Here is a 13,257-nt window from a genome sequence, read left to right as displayed (position 1 = left end):
ACCAGACTCGGCATATATAAGTTTTACTATGCTCCTCATAAATATGCGAACTCTTATTAAAATCGGACCACTGTATCATATAACTGCCTTGGGAACGATCGGTCGAAAATTACTCGCAACCTCTGAATTTATTAGTTTTACTATGCTCCTCATGTATATGTAAAATCCTATTAAGATCGGACCACTTTCTCATATACCTGCCATAGGAACGACCGTCGAAAATGAAGATTTTGTATGAAAAAACATTTTGTTTATTAAGATACCTTAACCAAACTCGGCATATATAAGTTTTACTAAGCTCCTCATAAATATGTTAAATCCTATCAAGATCGGACCACTATCTCATGTACCTGCCATGAACACGATCGCTCGAAAATTATGATTTGTATGAAACACATTTTGTTTATAAAGATATCTTGACCAATCGCGGCATTTATTAGTTTTTCTATGCTCCTAATATATATGCTAAATCCTATAAAGATCGGACTACTATATCATATAGCTGCCATAGGAATGATCGGTCAAAAATTAAGTTTTTGTATGAAAAAACATTTCGTTTATCAAGATATCATGACCGAACTCGGAATTTTTTAGTTTTACTATGCTCCTCATATATATGCAAGCTCCTATTAAGATCGGATCACTATATCATTTCGCTGCCATAGGAACGATCGGTCTAAAATTAAGATTTGTATGAAGAACATTTTGTTTATAAAGATACCTTGACCAAACGCGGCATTTATTAGTTTTTCTATGCTCCTCATATATATGCACAATCCTATTACGATCGGACTACTATATCATATAGCTGCCACAGGAATGATCGGTCGAAAATTTAGTTTTTATATGAAAAAACATTTTGTTTATTAAGATACCTTGACCAAACTCGGCATATATAAGTTTTACTATGCTCCTCATAAATATGTTAAGTCCTATCAAGATCGGACCACTGTATCATGTAGCTGCCATGGGAACGATCGCTCGAAAATTATGATTTGTATGAAACACATTTTGTTTATAAAGATATCTTGACCAATCGCGGCATTTATTAGTTTTTCTATGCTCCTAATATATATGCTAAATCCTATAAAGATAGGACTACTATATCATATAGCTTCCATAGGAATGATCGGTCAAAAATTAAGTTTTTGTATGAAAAAACATTTTGTTTATCAAGATATCATGACCGAACTCGGAATTTTGTAGTTTTACTATGCTCCTCATATATATGCAAGCTCCTATTAAGATCGGATCACTATATCATTTCGCTGCCATAGGAACGATCGGTCTAAAATTAAGATTTGTATGAAAAACATTTTGTTCATAAAGATATCTTGACCAAACGCGGCATATATTAGTTTTACTATGCTCCTCATATATATGCAAAATCGTATTAAGATCGGACCACTGTATCATATAGCTGCCATGTATGAAAAAACATTTTGTTAATTAAGATACCTTGACCAAACTCGGCATATATAAGTTTTACTATGCTCCTCATAAATATGCGAACTCTTATTAAAATCGGACCACTGTATCATATAACTGCCATGGGAACGATCGGTCGAAAATTACTCGCAACCTCTGAATTTATTAGTTTTACTATGCTCCTCATGTATATGTAAAATCCTATTAAGATCGGACCACTATCTCATATACCTGCCATAGGAACGACCGTCGAAAATGAAGATTTTGTATGAAAAATCATTTTCGTTATTAGGATACCTTAACCAAACTCGGCATATATAAGTTTTACTAAGCTCCTCATAAATATGTTAAATCCTATCAAGATCGGACCACTATCTCATATACCTGCCATGAACACGATCGGTCGAAAATTATGATTTGTATGAAAAACATTTTGTATATAAAGATATCTTGACCAAACGCGGCATTTATTAGTTTTTCTATGCTCCTCATATATATGCACAATCCTATTACGATCGGACTACTATATCATATAGCTGCCACAGGAATGATCGGTCGAAAATTTAGTTTTTATATGAAAAAACATTTTGTTTATTAAGATACCTTGACCAAACTCCGCATATATAAGTTTTACTATGCTCCTCATAAATATGCGAACTCTTATTAAAATCGGACCACTGTATCATATAACTGCCATGGGAACGATCGGTCGAAAATTACTCGCAACCTCTGAATTTATTAGTTTTACTATGCTCCTCATGTATATGTAAAATCCTATTAAGATCGGACCACTATCTCATATACCTGCCATAGGAACGACCGTCGAAAATGAAGATTTTGTATGAAAAATCATTTTGGTTATTAAGATACCTTAACCAAACTCGGCATATATAAGTTTTACTAAGCTCCTCATAAATATGTTAAATCCTATCAAGATCGGACCACTATCTCATATACCTGCCATGAACACGATCGGTCGAAAATTATGATTTGTATGAAAAACATTTTGTATATAAAGATATCTTGACCAAACGCGGCATTTATTAGTTTTTCTATGCTCCTCATATATATGCACAATCCTATTACGATCGGACTACTATATCATATAGCTGCCATAGGAATGATCGGTCAAAAATTAAGTTTTTATATGAAAAAAACATTTTGTTTATTAAGATACCTTGACCAAACTCGGCATATATAAGTTTTACTATGCTCCTCTTAAATATGTTAAGTCCTATCAAGATCGGACCACTGTATCATATAGTTGCCATGGGAACGATCGCTCGAAAATTCCTCGGAAACTTTGAATTTATTAGTTTTACTATGCTCCTTATGTATATGTAAAATCCTATTAAGATCGGACCACTATCTCATATACCTGCCATAGGAACGACCGTCGAAAATGAAGATTTTGTATGAAAAAACATTTTGTTTATCAAGATATCATGACCAAACTCGGAATTTTTTGGATTTACTATGATCCTCATATATATGCAAGCTCCTATTAAGATCGGCCCACTATATCATATCGCTGCCATAGGAACTATCGGTCGAAAATTAAGATTTGTTTCGAGAAAACATTTTGTTATTAAGATATCTTGACCAAACGCGGCATTTATTAGTTTTTCTATGCTCCTCATACATATGTACAATCCTATTACGATCGGACTACTATATCATATAGCTGCCATAGGAATGATGGGTCGAAAATTAAGTGTTTATATGAAAAAACATTTTGTTTATTAAGATACCTTGACCAAACTCCGCATATATAAGTTTTACTATGCTCCTCATAAATATGCGAACTCTTATATAACTGCCATGGGAACGATGGGTCGAAAATTACTCGCAACCTCTGAATTTATTAGTTTTACTATGCTCCTCATGTATATGTAAAATCCTATTGAGATCGGACCACTATCTCATATACCTGCCATAGGAACGACCGTCGAAAATGAAGATTTTGTATGAAAAAACATTTAGTTTATTAAGATACCTTAACCAAACTCGGCATATATAAGTTTTACTAAACTCCTCATAAATATGTTAAATCCTATCAAGATCGGACCACTATCTCATATACCTGCCATGAACACGATCGCTCGAAAATTATGATTTGTATGAAAAACATTTTGTTTATAAAGATATCTTGACCAATCGCGGCATTTATTAGTTTTTCTATGCTCCTAATATATATGCTAAATCCTATAAAGATCGGACTACTATATCATATAGCTGCCATAGGAATGATCGGTCGAAAATTAAGTTCTTGTATGAAAAAACATTTTGTATATCAAGTTATCATGACCGAACTCGGAATTTTTTAGTTTTACTATGCTCCTCATATATATGCAAGCTCCTATTAAGATCGGATCACTATATCATTTCGCTGCCATAGGAACGATCCTTCTAAAATTAAGATTTGTATGAAAAACATTTTGTTTATAAAGATATCTTGACCAAACGCGGCATATATTAGATTTACTATGCTCCTCATAAATATGCGAACTCTTATTAAAATCGGACCACTGTATCATATAACTGCCATGGGAACGATCGGTCGAAAATTACTCGCAACCTCTGAATTTATTAGTTTTACTATGCTCCCCATGTATATGTAAAATCCTATTAAGATCGGACCACTATCTCATATACCTGCCATAGGAACGACCGTCGAAAATAAAGATTTTGTATGAAAAATCATTTTGTTTATAAAGATATCTTGACCAATCGCGGCATTTATTAGTTTTTCTATGCTCCTAATATATATGCTAAATCCTATAAAGATCGGACTACTATATCATATAGCTGCCATAGGAATGATCGGTCGAAAATTAAGTTCTTGTATGAAAAAACATTTTGTATATCAAGTTATCATGACCGAACTCGGAATTTTTTAGTTTTACTATGCTCCTCATATATATGCAAGCTCCTATTAAGATCGGATCACTATATCATTTCGCTGCCATAGGAACGATCCTTCTAAAATTAAGATTTGTATGAAAAACATTTTGTTTATAAAGATATCTTGACCAAACGCGGCATATATTAGATTTACTATGCTCCTCATAAATATGCGAACTCTTATTAAAATCGGACCACTGTATCATATAACTGCCATGGGAACGATCGGTCGAAAATTACTCGCAACCTCTGAATTTATTAGTTTTACTATGCTCCCCATGTATATGTAAAATCCTATTAAGATCGGACCACTATCTCATATACCTGCCATAGGAACGACCGTCGAAAATAAAGATTTTGTATGAAAAATCATTTTGTTTATCAAGATACCTTAACCAAACTCGGCATATATAAGTTTTACTAAGCTCCTCATAAATATGTTAAATCCTATCAAGATCGGACCACTATCTCATGTACCTGCCATGAACACGATCGCTCGAAAATTATGATTTGTAAGAAACACACTTTGTTTATAAAGATATCTTGACCAATCGCGGCATTTATTAGTTTTTCTATGCTCCTAATATATATGCTAAATCCTATAAAGATCGGACTACTATATCATATAGCTGCCATAGGAATGATCGGCCAAAAATTAAGTTTTTGTATGAAAAAACATTTTGTTTATCAAGATATCATGACCGAACTCGGAATTTTTTAGTTTTACTATGCTCCTCATATATATGCAAGCTCCTATTAAGATCGGATCACTATATCATTTCGCTGCCATAGGAACGATCCTTCTAAAATTAAGATTTGTATGAAAAACATTTTGTTTATAAAGATATCTTGACCAAACGCGGCATATATTAGATTTACTATGCTCCTCATAAATATGCGAACTCTTATTAAAATCGGACCACTGTATCATATAACTGCCATGGGAACGATCGGTCGAAAATTACTCGCAACCTCTGAATTTATTAGTTTTACTATGCTCCCCATGTATATGTAAAATCCTATTAAGATCGGACCACTATCTCATATACCTGCCATAGGAACGATCGGTCGAAAATTAAGATTTGTATGAAAAAACATGCTGTTTATTAAGATATCTTGACCAAACGCGGCATATATTAGATTTACTATGCTCCTCATAAATATGCGAACTCTTATTAAAATCGGACCACTGTATCATATAACTGCCATGGGAACGATCGGTCGAAAATTACTCGCAACCTCTGAATTTATTAGTTTTACTATGCTCCCCATGTATATGTAAAATCCTATTAAGATCGGACCACTATCTCATATACCTGCCATAGGAACGACCGTCGAAAATAAAGATTTTGTATGAAAAATCATTTTGTTTATAAAGATATCTTGACCAATCGCGGCATTTATTAGTTTTTCTATGCTCCTAATATATATGCTAAATCCTATAAAGATCGGACTACTATATCATATAGCTGCCATAGGAATGATCGGTCGAAAATTAAGTTCTTGTATGAAAAAACATCTTGTATATCAAGTTATCATGACCGAACTCGGAATTTTTTAGTTTTACTATGCTCCTCATATATATGCAAGCTCCTATTAAGATCGGATCACTATATCATTTCGCTGCCATAGGAACGATCGGTCTAAAATTAAGATTTGTATGAAAAACATTTTGTTTATAAAGATATCTTGACCAAACGCGGCATATATTAGTTTTACTATGCTCCTCATATATATGCAAAATCGTATTAAGATCGGACCACTGTATCATATAGCTGCCATGTATGAAAAAACATTTTGTTAATTAAGATACCTTGACCAAACTCGGCATATATAAGTTTTACTATGCTCCTCATATATATGCGAACTCTTATTAAAATCGGACCACTGTATCATATAACTGCCATGGGAACAATCGGTCGAAAATTACTCGGAACCTCTGAATTTATTAGTTTTACTATGCTCCTCATGTATATGTAAAATCCTATTAAGATCGGACCACTATCTCATATACCTGCCATAGGAACGACCGTCGAAAATAAATATTTTGTATGAAAAATCATTTTGTTTATCAAGATACCTTAACCAAACTCGGCATATATAAGTTTTACTAAGCTCCTCATAAATATGTTAAATCCTATCAAGATCGGACCACTATCTCATGTACCTGCCATGAACACGATCGCTCGAAAATTATGATTTGTAAGAAACACACTTTGTTTATAAAGATATCTTGACCAATCGCGGCATTTATTAGTTTTTCTATGCTCCTAATATATATGCTAAATCCTATAAAGATCGGACTACTATATCATATAGCTGCCATAGGAATGATCGGTCAAAAATTAAGTTTTTGTATGAAAAAACATTTTGTTTATCAAGATATCATGACCGAACTCGGAATTTTTTAGTTTTACTATGCTCCTCATATATATGCAAGCTCCTATTAAGATCGGATCACTATATCATTTCGCTGCCATAGGAACGATCGGTCGAAAATTAAGATTTGTATGAAAAAACATGCTGTTTATTAAGATATCTTGACCAAACGCGGCATATATTAGATTTACTATGCTCCTCATAAATATGCGAACTCTTATTAAAATCGGAACACTGTATCATATAACTGCCATGGGAACGATCGGTCGAAAATTACTCGCAGCCTCTGAATTTATTAGTTTTACTATGCTCCACATGTATATGTAAAATCCTATTAAGATCGGACCACTATCTCATATACCTGCCATAGGAACGATCGGTCGAAAATTAAGATTTGTATGAAAAAACATGCTGTTTATTAAGATATCTTGACCAAACGCGGCATATATTAGATTTACTATGCTCCTCATAAATATGCGAACTCTTATTAAAATCGGAACACTGTATCATATAACTGCCATGGGAACGATCGGTCGAAAATTACTCGCAACCTCTGAATTTATTAGTTTTACTATGCTCCCCATGTATATGTAAAATCCTATTAAGATCGGACCACTATCTCATATACCTGCATTAGGAACGACCGTCGAAAATGAAGATTTTGTACGAAAAAACATTTTGTTTATCAAGATATCATGACCAGACTCGGAATTTTTTGGATTTACTATGCTCCTCATATATATACAAGCTCCTATTAAGATCGGACCACTTTATCATATCGCTGCCATAGGAACTATCGGTCGAAAATTAAGAATGAAAACATTTTGTTTATTAAGATATCTTGACCAAACGCGGCATTTATTAGTTTTTCTATGCTCCTCATATACATGTACAATCCTATTACGGACTACTATATCATATAGCTTCCATAGGAATGATCGGTCGAAAATTAAGTGTTTATATGAAAAAACATTTTGTTTATTAAGATACCTTGACCAAACTCGGCAAATATAAGTTTTACTATGCTCCTCATAAATATGCGAACTCTTATATAACTACCATGGGAACGATCGGTCGAAAATTACTCGCAACCTCTGAATTTATTAGTTTTACTATGCTCCTCATGTATATGTAAAATCCTGTTGAGATCGGACCACTATCTCATATACCTGCCATAGGAACGACCGTCGAAAATGAAGATTTTGTATGAAAAAACATTTAGTTTATTAAGATACCTTAACCAAACTCGGCATATATAAGTTTTACTAAGCTCCTCATAAATATGTTAAATCCTATCAAGATCGGACCACTATCTCATATACCTGCCATGAACACGATCGCTCGAAAATTATGATTTGTATGGAAACATTTTGTTTATAAAGATATCTTGACCAATCGCGGCATTTATTAGTTTTTCTATGCTCCTAATATATATGCTAAATCCTATAAAGATCGGACTACTATATCATATAGCTGCCATAGGAATGATCGGTCGAAAATTAAGCTTTTGTATGAAAAAACATTTTGTATATCACGTTATCATGACCGAACTCGGAATTTTTTAGTTTTACTATGCTCCTCATTTATATGCAAGCTCCTATTAAGATCGGATCAATATCATTTCGCTGCCATAGGAACGATCGGTCTAAAATTAAGATTTGTATGAAAAACATTTTGTTTATAAAGATATCTTGACCAAACGCGGCATTTATTAGTTTTTCTATGCTCCTCATATATATGCACAATCCTATTACGATCGGACTACTATATCATATAGCTGCCACAGGAATGATCGGTCGAAAACTACTCGGAAACTCTGAATTAATTAGTTTTACTATGCTCCTCATGTATATGTAAAATCCTATTAAGATCGGACCACTATCTCATATACCTGCCATAGGAACGACCGTCGAAAATGAAGATTTTGTATGAAAAAACAATTTGTTTATCAAGACATCATGACCACACTCGGCATTTATTGGTTTTACTATGCTCCTCATATATATGTAAAATTCTATTAAGACCGGACCACTACCTCATTACTATGCTCCTTATATATATGCAAGCTCCTATTAAGATCGGACCACTATATCATATCGCTGCCATAGGAACTATCGGTCGAAAATTAAGATTTGTTTCGAAAAAACATTTTGTTTATTAAGATATCATGACCAAACTCGGAATGTTTTAGTTTGTCTATGCTTCTTATATATATGCAAACTCCTATTAAGATCAGACCACTATATCATATCGCTGCCATAGGAACGACCGTCGAAAATGAAGATTTTGTATGAAAAAACATTTTGTTTATCAAGATATCATGACCAAACTCGGAATTTTTTGGATTTACTATGCTCCTCATATATATGCAAGCTCCTATTAAGATCGGACCACTATATCATATCGCTGCCATAGGAACTATCGGTCGAAACTTAAGATTTGTTTCGAGAAAACATTTTGTTTATTAAGATATCTTGACCAAACGCGGCATTTATTAGTTTTTCTATGCTCCTCATATATATGCACAATCCTATTACGATCGGACTACTATATCATATAGCTGCCATAGGAACGACCGTCGATAATGAAGATTTTGTATGAAAAAACATTTTGTTTATTAAGATACCTTCACCAAACTCGGCATATATAAGTTTTACTATGCTGCTCATAAATATGCGAACTCTTATATAACTGCCATGGGAACGATCGGTCGAAAATTACTCGCAACCTCTGAATTTATTAGTTTTACTATGCTCCTCATGTATATGTAAAATCCTATTGAGATCGGACCACTATCTCATATACCTGCCATAGGAACGACCGTCGAAAATGAAGATTTTGTATGAAAAAACATTTAGTTTATTAAGATACCTTAACCGAACTCGGCATATATAAGTTTTACTAAGCTCCTCATAAATATGTTAAATCCTATCAAGATCGGACCACTATCTCATATACCTGCCATGAACACGATCGGTCGAAAATTATGATTTGTATGAAAAACATTTTGTTGATAAAGATATCTTGACCAAACGCGGCATTTATTAGTTTTTCTATGCTCCTCATATATATGCACAATCCTATTACGATCGGACTACTATATCATATAGCTGCCATAGGAACGACCGTCGATAATGAAGATTTTGTATGAAAAAACATTTTGTTTATTAAGATACCTTGACCAAACTCGGCATATATAATTTTTACTATGCTCCTCATATATATGTAAAATTCTATTAAGACCGGACCACTACCTCATTACTATGCTCCTCAAATATATGCAAGCTCCTATTAAGATCGGACCACTATATCATATCGCTGCCATAGGAACTATCGGTCGAAAATTAAGATTTGTTTCGAAAAAACATTTTGTTTATTAAGATATCATGACCAAACTCGGAATGTTTTAGTTTGTCTATGCTTCTTATACATATGCAAACTCCTATTAAGATCAGACCACTATATCATATCGCTGCCATAGGAACGATCGGTCGAAAATTAAGATTTGTACGAAAAAACATTTTGTTTATTAAGATACCTTAACCAAACTCGGCATATATAAGTTTTACTAAGCTCCTCATAAATATGTTAAATCCTATCAAGATCGGACCACTATCTCATATACCTGCCATGAACACGATCGGTCGAAAATTATGATTTGTATGAAAAACATTTTGTTGATAAAGATATCTTGACCAAACGCGGCATTTATTAGTTTTTCTATGCTCCTCATATATATGCACAATCCTATTACGATCGGACTACTATATCATATAGCTGCCATAGGAATGATCGGTCAAAAATTAAGTTTTTATATGAAAAAACATTTTGTTTATTAAGATACCTTGACCAAACTCGGCATATATAAGTTTCACTATGCTCCTCATAAATATGTTAAGTCCTATCAAGATCGGACCACTGTATCATATAGCTGCTATGGGAACGATCGCTCAAAAATTACTCGGAAACTTTGAATTTATTAGTTTTACTATGCTCCTCACGTATATGTAAAATCCTATTAAGATCGGACCACTATCTCATATACCTGCCATAGGAACGACCGTCGAATATGAAGATTTTGTATGAAAAATCATTTTGTTTATCAAGATATCATGACCAAACTCGGAATTTTTTGGATTTACTATGCTCCTCATATATATGCAAGCTCCTATTGAGATCGGACCACTATATCATATCGCTGCCATAGGAACTATCGGTCGAAAATTAAGATTTGTTTCGAGAAAACATTTTGTTTATTAAGATATCATGACCAAACTCGGAATTTCTTAGTTTGTCTATGCTTCTTATGTATATGCAAACTCCTATTAAGATCAGACCACTATATCATATCGCTGCCATAGGAACGATCGGTCGAAAATTAAATTTGTATGAAAAAACATTTTGTTTATTAAGATACCTTGACCAAACACGGCATATATAAGTTTTACTATGCTCCTCATAAATATGTTAAATCCTATCAAGATCGGACCACTATTTCATATACCTGCCATAGGAACCACCGTCGAAAATGAAGTTTTTGTATGAAAAAAAAATTTGTTTATCAAGATATCATGACCACACTCGGCATTTATTGGTTTTACTATGCTCCTCATATATATGTAAAATTCTATTAAGACCGGACCACTACCTCATTACTATGCTCCTCATATATATGCAAGCTCCTATTAAGATCGGACCACTATATCATATCGCTGCCATAGGAACTATCGGTCGAAAATTAAGATTTGTTTCGAAAAAACATTTTGTTTATTAAGATATCATGACCAAACTCGGAATGTTTTAGTTTGTCTATGCTTCTTATATATATCCAAACTCCTATTAAGATCAGACCACTATATCATATCGCTGCCATAGGAACGATCGGTCGAAAATTAAGATTTGTATGCAAAAACATGCTGTTTATTAAGATATCTTGACCAAACGCGGCATATATTAGATTTACTATGCTACTCATAAATATGCGAACTCTTATTAAAATCGGACCACTGTATCATATAACTGCCTTGGGAACGATCGGTCGAAAATTACTCGCAACCTCTGAATTTATTAGTTTTACTATGCTCCTCATGTATATGTAAAACCCTATTAAGATCGGACCACTATCTCATATACCTGCCATAGGAACGACCGTCGAAAATGAAGATTTTGTATGAAAAAACATTTTGTTTATTAAGATATCTTAACCAAACTCGGCATATATAAGTCTTACTAAGCTCCTCATAAATATGTTAAATCCTATCAAGATCGGAACACTATCTCATATACCTGCCATGAACACGATCACTCGAAAATTATGATTTGTATGAAAAACATATTGTTTATAAAGATATCTTGACCAAACGGGGCATTTATTAGTTTTTCTATGCTCCTAATATATATGATAAGTCCTATAAAGATCGAAATACTATAACATATATACATATAAAATTAAGATTTGTATGAAAAACATTTTGTTTATAAATATATCTTGACCAAACGCGGCATTTATTAGTTTTCCTATGCTCCTCATATATATGCACAATCCTATTACGATCGGACTACTATATTATATAGCTGCCACAGGAATGATCGGTCGAAAATTAAGTTATTGTATGAAAAAACATTTTGTTTATTAAGATACCTTGACCAAACTCGGCATATATAAGTTTTACTATGCTCCTCATATATATGCAAGCTCCTATTAAGATCGGATCACTATATCATTTCGCTGCCATAGGAACGCGGCATTTATTAGTTTTTCTATGCTCCTCATATATATGCACAATCCTATTACGATCGGACTACTATATCATATAGCTGCCACAGGAATGATCGGTCGAAAATTAAGTTTTTGTATAAAAAAACAATTTGTTTATCAAGATATCATGACCACACTCGGCATTTATTGGTTTTACTATGCTCCTCATATATATGTAAAATTCTATTAAGACCGGACCACTACCTCATTACTATGCTCATATATATGCAAGCTCCTATTAAGATCGGACCACAATTTCATATCGCTGCCATAAGAACGATCGTCCGAAAATTAGGTTTTTGTATGAAAAAACATTTTGTTTATCAAGATATCTTGACCAAACTCGGAGTTTATGCCTTATGAATCATCGGTCGAAAATTAAGTTTTGTATGAAAACACATGTTGTTTAGTAATATATCTTGACCAAACCAAAAGTTTTTGTATGAAAAAACACTTTGTTTATTAAGATATCATGACCAAACTCGGAATTTTGTAGGTTTACTATGCTCCTCATATATATGCAAACTCATATTAAGATCGGACCACTATATCATATCGCTGCCATAGGAACTATCGGTCGAAAATTAAGATTTGTTTCGAAAAAACATTTTGTTTATTAAGATATCATGACCAAACTCGGAATTTATTAGTTTTTCTATGCTTCTTATATATATGCAAACTCCTATTAAGATCAGACCACTATATCATATCGCTGCTATACGAACGGTCGGTCGAAAATTAAAATTTGTATGAAAAAACATGTTGTTTATTAAGATATCTTGACCAAA

The sequence above is a fragment of the Drosophila virilis genome, unplaced genomic scaffold (assembly GCF_030788295.1).
Source record: "Drosophila virilis strain 15010-1051.87 unplaced genomic scaffold, Dvir_AGI_RSII-ME tig00002137, whole genome shotgun sequence".
Lineage (NCBI taxonomy): Eukaryota > Metazoa > Arthropoda > Insecta > Diptera > Drosophilidae > Drosophila > Drosophila virilis.
Note: the sequence above shows the minus strand (reverse complement) of the source record.